Source organism: Clupea harengus, chromosome 17 (genome assembly GCF_900700415.2).
Source record: "Clupea harengus chromosome 17, Ch_v2.0.2, whole genome shotgun sequence".
Lineage (NCBI taxonomy): Eukaryota > Metazoa > Chordata > Actinopteri > Clupeiformes > Clupeidae > Clupea > Clupea harengus.
In genome coordinates, this window is record NC_045168.1 from 17,499,701 (window position 1) to 17,508,862 (window position 9,162).

The 9,162-nt window shown below is 49.8% G+C and overlaps 1 pseudogene; it reads left to right on the plus strand.

Annotated features, from left to right (window-relative positions):
* The first annotated feature begins 2,772 nt into the window (after window positions 1-2,772).
* Window positions 2,773-9,162, plus strand: part of LOC105903754 — an 8,812-nt pseudogene continuing 2,422 nt past the window's right edge.

Below are 9,162 nucleotides of genomic sequence, written 5' to 3' on the forward strand. Positions count from 1 at the left end.
AAAACTGCGTTAATGCACGAATCTAAGTCGTCATCAGCTCTATTCTCATTTAACAAAATATCCGAAGAAATACCGAGAATATGACCTCAATGTGTCCTCAGTGGTAGATACGGGTATGCCGCCAGGGTAGGCCCTGAATTTGCCAGTGAACTAGTAGCTGTCCAACTCAGCTGTGCTGAACAATAGGCCCTTTACAGTGACGACTTTTCACCACAGGGGGGCAGTGTCTGGCCAGTGATCAGATGTCAAGTGGACGTGTTGCGTGTTCAGAGGATTGGCGTGTCTTCGTGCTTCGACTGTCGGTAGGTAAAACAGACTAATCTGTTCTCTCTGGTTATCGAGCTGGGTGTGTAAGCGTCAGCTATATGGAGAAAATACACAACGGTCGTTTATTTGTCCATACATAAAGGAAGCCACATGACGTTTAGAAACACTACTGAAGGGCTGACCAGTCACCACCTGCTGATTAAAATGACTTGGGGGCCCCAGCCTTCAGAAGAGCAGCCAAAGTGCCCCGCTGTGTGTGTGTGTGTGTGTGTGTGTGTGTATGTGTGTGTGTGTGTATGTGTGTGTGTGTATGTGTTGTTGTTGTGCACTAGTTGGATGCCTGTTCACTGATGTGTTGCGTGAAGGAATAAGGTTGTGCAGAGACTCAAAACTCAGAACTTGTACTCTCTGCGAAGAAAACACACACACACACCCACACACACACACACACACAAACACAGGATGTGAGATGGGACATTTTTCAGAAAACAAAAAAGTGTCACGATATCGCGTCTGAAACACATGTGTCCTAAGTGGGTCGTTTTTAGGGCGGAGTGGGTAAAGCAAGGAGAGTAGTAATGCGTATCCCATACATATATCCTGCCGTATGGCCATCTGATCCAGGAGGGGAAGAATGGGAGTTTTGTGCTTTTGAAGGCCTGGTGTTTCAGTCTTGCCCAATAAAGGCAGAGGGAGAATGAGAGCGTCTCCTGTGTTGTTGTTTGAGACGTTCAGGTGGTCAGGAACCTGTCGTGTGTAAATTAATCTTAGCTTCCCTTACAACAGCCTGACTCACAGGTCACCTTAAAGTCCTCCTCCATCATGTCATACTCCTAATGGGGATCAGTATACACCCTGTGTCTCATCCACTATAGACATACATGCAGCAGAGAGACCCGGAACATGTGAGGCATGGGTGTTTAGTGTGAGTGTAGGATGACTATCAGGACCTGAACACTGGAACATGTGAGGCAAGTGTGTTTAGTGTGAGTGTATGATGCCTTCTATCAGGACCTGAACACTGGAACATGTGAGGCAAGGGTGTTTATATATATGGATGTAGGATGCCTTCTATCAGGACCTGAACACTGGAACATGTGAGGCAAGGGTGTTTATATATATGGATGTAGGATGCCTTCTATCAGGGCCTCAACACTGGGACAGAATGCTGCTTTGAAAGTCAAAATTCCACCTCTAGAACACTTTCCTTCGTTCCAACTCATGTGGTCACCTCAACCAGTCAGTAATGAACTAAAACAAATCTGCCCAAAACGCACAAACACACACACACACACACACACACATACACTACAAACCAATACAACTATATTATTACATGTCATAAAGCATTATTACCTGGCATACAATATGTAGGTGCCCCACATTGAATCATTTTTTCTATAATAAATATGATAATTATGTCCATAATAACCCTGTGATGTTTGCTGTGGTATTGTCTGCCCTGTTGGGTATAGTTCTCCTCCTTGCTGTGTCTGTGTGTTGTGTGTGTGTGTGTGTGTGTGTGTCTGTGTGTGTGTGTGTGTGTGTGTGTGTGTGTGTGTGTGTGTGTGTGTGTGTGTCTGTCTGAGTGGAGGAGATACGGGGGATCAGAGCAACGGCTCAGCTTTCCCTTCGTATCAGATCAGAGTGTCATCACAGCTCGGAGGAGATGGCCCGATAGCCCCTGACTGTGGGCCAGGTCCGGCGCGGGTCTGGCGCGGGTCCGGTGGGAGTGGTTCTGGGGCTCATTAGAGCAGGGCACTCTGGAGGGTGCTCTCTCTAACAAGCGGGCCGGCTCTCAGGCGCACCTGTTGACAGGTAAATTCCCCCGGACAAACCCCAGAGCCGGCCGGCGCTGACAGACACAGATGGGTCGGCCAGATAGGAGTGGGAAAGCCCGGCCCGCGCTCCACACACACACACATACACACACACACACACACCTACTCACACACACTCACACGCTCATGTTTCCGGCCCGCTGAAAGGGCTGATCACAGCGTTCCCACGTGCAGGACTCTCCCAGGGCCGCCTCTGATTGGAGCGCTGAGATGAGGAAGATAAGGACGATTATGATGAGGATGAGGATGATGAAGTCCAGTGCGCAGCACCGCACCGGACTCCCCACTCGCGCCCTTGCTGTGGCCCGAGGCACATGGAGCCCAGCTTACAGGACTACTGCAGGGACCCCAGTAAGGAGGGGAGAACACGGGGGGGGGGGGGCAGGGCTGATGGGTGAGGGGGTCGGGGGTCGGGAGGGACAGGGCTGATGGGTGAGGGGGTCGGGGTCGGGAGGGACAGGGCTGATGGGTGAGGTGGTTGGGGGTTCCCCTTGGGGTTCCCAGGCCCTCAATCTGGGCTCTGTTGCTTAAGCCTGGTTTTTATATTATGTGGCAACCAGAATTTGCCAATTTTGTATTTCTGTTCTTAGCCTGTTTTTAATATATCTGATTAGTAATGATTAGTGTTGTGTGTATTTGAGGTGCGTCTCAGGGGAGGGTGTGTTGTGTGTGTGTGTGTGTGTGTTGCTCCCTACAGGTGCGGAGATGGAGTGGCTGTGCGTGGTGATGTTCCTGATCAGCGGCTCCCAGCCGGCGGGATCCCAGTTTAACGGCTACAACTGCGACTCCAACTTCCATAGCAGGTTCCCCGGTAAGAGACACCTCTGTGAGCGCTCATGGTGATTTATTAGAATTAAGAATTATTAGAATATTTCCAACTCCTCAGATTCACATTCATTACAAATAATTTAGGACTAATTTATCTTTGTCTGTCTGTTTGTCCTACTCATCTTTCTGTGCATGCTGAGCCCTCTTTCTTTCTCTCTTTCTCTTTCTGTCTCTCTCTCTCTTTCTCTTTCTGTCTCTCTCTCTTCTCTTTCTGTCTCTCTTCTCTTTCTGTCTCTCTCTCTTCTCTTCTGTTCTTCCTCTCTACACCCCCCCCCCCTCCCCCCTCCCCTCTGCGCCCCCCCCCCCCCACCTCAGGCGAGCGGGACATTAGTGTGTACTGTGGTGTGCAGACCATCACTCTGAAGATAAACTTCTGCCCGGTGCTCTACTCCGGATACACCTCCTCCGACCTAGCCCTCAACGGTCGCCATGGCGAGGCCCACTGCCGCGGCTTCGTCAACAACAACACCTTTCCCACCGCTGTCCTCTTCAGCATCAGTCTCAGCACACTGGAGGCCTGTGGAAACACACTGGAGGTCTGTCTGTGTGTGTGTGTGTGTGTGTGTGTGTGTGTGTGTGTGTGTGTGTGTGTGTGTGTGTGTGTGTGAGAGTGCTGTCCTCTTCAGCATCAGTCTCAGCACACTCGAGGCCTGTGGAAACACACTGGGGGTCTGTGTGAGTATGTGTGTGTGTGTGTGTGTGTGTGTGTGTGTGTGTGTGTGAGAGAGAAAGAGAGTGTTCGTGTTTGTTCAGGTGTTCAGACTCTGTGTGTGTGTGTGTGTGTTTGTGTGTGTGTATGTGGGTGGGTGTGGGTATGAGTGTATGTGTGTGCGTGAGAGAGAGAGAGAGAGAGAGAAAGAGTGTGTGTGTAGTGTGTGTTCAGGTATTCAGGCTCTGTGTGTGTGTGTGTGTGTGTGTGTGTGTGTGTGTGTGTGTGTGTGTGTGTGTGTGTGTGTGTGTGTGTGTGTGTGTGTGACCTAGTTTGATCTTAGTTTGTGTTTAAGTGTGATCCTAGGCTAGGAGGGGTGGAGGTTGGCCCTTTTACCATGTGGGCATACAGTGCCATGTGGGCATACAGTGCCACACTGTGGACATGAAGAGTTTGGTGGGCATACAGTGCCACACTGTGGACATGAAGAGTTTGGTGGGCATACAGTGCCACACTGAGGACATGAAGAGTTTGGTGGGCATACAGTGCCACACTGTGGACATGAAGAGTTTGGTTGTTAGAATCTGATCCAGGTTCAGAGTTGAATATGCCCTGGGTCCAGGTTTGAACTTGACCTATAAATCCACCCTAAAGTTGTGTTTTGCAGATGATTGTGTTGGACCTGCTGTCTATGTGGGCAGCGCCACTGTATTAATGAGGAGATGAGGTGTGAGGAGGTGAGGTGTGAGGAGGTGGGGGTGCTACTGTGAGGAGATGCGATACTAGGGTGGACAGCGCTACACTGTATTCTCTGCCTACTGAACCCTCTGAACCAGTGGGTATTCCCTGAGCGAGGGCATTCTACCCACCATGTCCAGGTGTGATGTAATTTCAGGTTTGATGTAGCTACTGGTGTGATGTACCTAAAGGTGTGACACAGCTACAGTCCTAGCTACATACAGCATCACTGGTCCTGATGAGAGTCTCTAGCTACAGCAGCACTGGTCATGATGAGAGTCTCTAGCTACAGCATCACTGGTCCTGATGAGAGTCTCTAGCTACAGCATCACTGGTCATGATGATGAGAGTCTCTAGCTACAGCATCACTGGTCCTGATGAGAGTCTCTAGTACAGCATCACTGGTCATGATGATGAGAGTCTCTAGCTACAGCATCACTGGTCCTGATGAGAGTCTCTAGCTACATACAGCAGCACTGGTCATGATGATGAGAGTCCTAGCTACAGCATCACTGGTCATGATGATGAGAGTCCTAGCTACAGCAGCACTGGTCATGATGAGAGTCCTAGCTACAGCAGCATCACTGGTCCTGATGAGTCTCTAGATACAGCATCACTGGTCCTGATGAGAGTCCTAGCTACAGCATCACTGGTCCTGATGAGAGTCTCTAGCTACAGCATCACTGGTCCTGATGAGAGTCTCTCTGCCCACAGGTCTCCACTACTCCAGGTGTGAACGCCTATGGCAACGTGTCTATGGTCCAGATCGGCAACGTGTCGGGCTTCATCGACACCCCCGACCCCCCCACACTCATCAGCTACCTGCCCGGACTGCTGTACAAGTTCAGCTGCAGCTACCCACTGGAGTACCTCATCAACAACACTCAGCTGGCATCGTAAGTCTACACACACAACACACACAGGCATCATACGTCTACACACACAACACACACAGGCATCATACGTCTACACACACAACACTCAGCTGGCATCGTAAGTCTACACACACAACACACACAGGCATCATACGTCTACACACACAACACTCAGCTGGCATCGTAAGTCTACACACACAACACACACAGGCATCATAAGTCTACACAGACAACACACACAGGCATCATAAGTCTACACAAACATAAATGTACTGTAGGTCTGCCCAAACTTCAGGCTGCTGTGTGTGTGTATGTGAGTGTAAGTGTGTGTGTGTGTGTGTGTGTGTGTGTGTGTGTGTGTGTGTGTGTGTGTGTGCATGTGTGTGCGTGTGTGTGTGCATGTGTGTGTGTGCGTGTGTGTGTGTGTGTGTGTGCGTTTGTTCTGTTTTGTCCTGCAGGTCTTCTGCTGCGATATCTGTGAAAGACAGCAATGGCACGTTCGTGAGCACGTTGAGTTTGGCCCTGTACAATGTGAGTGGGCCCTCCTGGATGATCAGGATTCACCAATCACTGTATCTGCCAAACTTCTTTATGCTGTCATCTCTGTAAAAGCACTCAGTGTGGGTTCATGTGTGTGTGTGTGTGTGTGTGTGTGTGTGTGTGTGTGTGTGTGTGTGTGGTGTGTGTGTGTGTGTGTGTGTGTGTGTGTGTGTGGTGTGTGTGTGTGTGTGTGGTGTGTGTGTGTGTGTGTTTTAACAGGACTCAAACTACTACCATCAACTGTCCATCCCCATGGGTGGACTGGCTCTGAAGACTCGAGTGTTTGCTGCTGTGAAGGCGACGAACCTGGACCGCAGGTACTGCTTACTTTCATGATGTCATAACCTGGACCGCAGGTACTGCTTACTTTCATGATGTCATAACCTGGACAGCAGGCACTGCTTACTTCCGTGATGTCCGATCCATTAGCTAGTCAAACATTAGCCTTATAAGTTTGGGGACAACTCAAGTCACATAGCACATTTAAAAACAACAGGAGTTGTACTAAAGTGCCTTACAGCGGATGTGAATCAATTGACAATACAAATAAACAAGAATAAAAGAATAGAATGAGAGATGATGTTACGTTACGTTGTGTTGTGTTGGGTTACCCAATATTCGCATATCTGCGTTATGTTATGTTATCCAGTCACGATCCTTCTACATTCATATTAGTATGTGCTTGCTTGTCTGAAGGGCATGTTTCAGTGAGACTCAGACTAAATGACCTTCCCTCCCACTTAAACTGATCTCATCTCTCTATCCACTGGGCTGCACATACACACACACACACACACACACACACACACACACACACACACACAATGTGTGTCTAAATGTGTGTGTCTAAATGGCCACGCTGTCCTGTGTGTTCTCACCAGATGGAACGTCCTGATGGACTACTGTTACGCCACTCCCTCGGGGAACCCTAACGACCAGATCCACTATGACCTTTTCTTCGGGTAATTCTGCATGTTTCCCATTCTGTGCTGCGTCTGAAAGAGGCCCATTACCTGCTCTGGAGCGGCCATTGTGCTGCGGCCAGACAATGAGCTCCGGCGCTGGGAAGCAGCTTTCATGGGAGAAGAGGGTGGAGTGGAGAGGAGAGGAGAGGAGAGGAGAGGGCGGAGTGGAGAGGGTGGAGAGGAGAGGGTGGAGAGGAGAGGGCAGCCATCATGGGTGGAGAGGGTGGAGAGGAGAGGGTGGAGTGGAGAGGGTGGAGAGGAGAGGGCAGTCTTCATGGGTGGAGAGGGTGGAGAGGAGAGGGTGGAGTGGAGAGGGTGGAGTGGAGAGGGCAGTCTTCATGGGTGGAGAGGAGACTACTGCAACGCCCTCCTAACGGGCTTGCCGGCAGGTGTGGTGAAAGCACTACAGATGGTCCAGAAGGCGACGGCGCGTCTGGTGTTCAACCAACCGAAGAGGGCACACGTCACCCTGCTACTCATTAAGCTCCACCGGCTGCCTGTAGCTGCTCGCATTAAGTTCAAGTCACTTATGCTTGCTTACAGAATGATTGCTGGTTCTGCTCCCACTTACTTAAATGCTCTTGTAAGGGTAAATGTTACCCCCAGAATGCTGCGCTCGTCTAATGAGCGTCAATTAGCACTGCCGTCTGCACGTACAGCAATCTAGACTATTCTCATTCGTAGTTCCACGTTGGTGGAACAAGCTGCCTAGCACTACCAGAGCAGGGGCGTCCCTCTCTACCTTTAGGAAAGCTCTTGAAGCCCCAACTCTTCAGAGAGCACCTCCTTTCCTAACTTGCACTTCCTCTCCCTTCCTTTTCCTCCCTCTACTTCTCCTTATCCTTCCTCTAATGCTATCTCCTCTAATTAATACTTAACTCGCACTTACAGTAGTTACATTCCTGCACTTTTTTTATTTCTTATGTAAAGTAGTATTTATTGTTACACTAGGTCTATTGTTCGTAGCTTGATTGTTCTCTCCTCTGTACGTCGCTTTGAATGAAAGCGTCTGCTAAATGACTAAATGTAAAGGTAAATGTTCATGAGTCCCATTTACTCTGTGGGTCTTCAGATCAGGAACCTTAGCTCAGGAAGTGCGTCCTGTGGCAAGGAAGCATGAACAGAACGGTAACCATAGTAACCACTCACTGTGACCCATAAGCCCAAGGTCTCGGCCCTGGCTCTGGAGATGGACTTGTAAAAGGGCCAATGGTGGGTTCTGCTGAGGACTGGTGTTGTGTTCTGAGATCCGTTAATGGTAGGTACTGTTCCCTGATGGACCAGGTGCCATAAGGACCCGCAGACGACGGTGCTGGAGAACGGGAAGAGCCAAATGGGCCGGTTCTCCTTTGAGGTGTTTCGCTTCGTCAAGCACCGCAACCAGAAGATGTCCACCATCTTCCTTCACTGCATCACCAAACTGTGCCGTGCCGACGACTGCCCTGCGCTCACGTCCGTAAGCATAACACCACCACCCCACCCCCACCCCATCACAGTGGATCAGATCCGGCCTTCATCTCGCCCTGATCTGGCCCTGATCTGGTCCTGATCTGGCTTCAATTCAGCCCTGATCTGGCTTCGATTCGGCTCTGATTCTGCCCTGATCTGGCCCTGATATCTGTTAGCCAGAGATAGCTGCTACTGTATATGGACATGTAGGTAGGGATATCTGTTAGCCAGAGATGCTATATGGACATGTAGGTAGAGATATCTGTTAGCCAGAGATGCTATTTGGACATGTAGGTAGAGATATCTGTTAGCCAGAGATGCTATATGGACATGTAGCTAGAGATATCTGTGAGAGCAAGAAATATGTTAGTAATGATGTTATTATCAACAATGTCAGCAGTCTTTAATGATGATATTGTAATCCAAAAGTCTTCCCATGTTATGAGTTTCCCAACTGCACCTGATGTGTAGTGATTTTTCAAAGTGGACAGAGGGGGGTGAGTGAATCTACTGTCTCTTCCTTCTCCTCTCCCTCTTCCCTCAAACAGATCTGTAGCAGACGGAGGAGAGAGGGGTCGGAGGTCGGGAAGAGAGAGGGTTCAGAGGTCGGGAAGAGAGAGGGTTCAGAGGTCAGGTCAAAGGCCAGTCGGGACTCAGGAGACACTGTCATCACTGCCGGCCCCATCATCACACGCATTGGTGAGCGCTTTCTGCCATGCCACTCACACACACACACACACACACACACACACACACACACACACACACACACACACACACACACACAGACACACACACACACACACACACACACACACACAGACACACACACACTCACACTTTGCCCCTAACCCAAGCCCAAACACCTGAGAGCCCAGAGAGGACTGCAGGAGGTGCTAGGAGAGGACTGCAGGAGAGGACTGCTAATGATGATCTGACCTCTGACCTCTCTCTCTCTTTGTCTTTGCACAGATGAAACCCTGAGCAACAACTCAGAGCTGGGTAAGGTA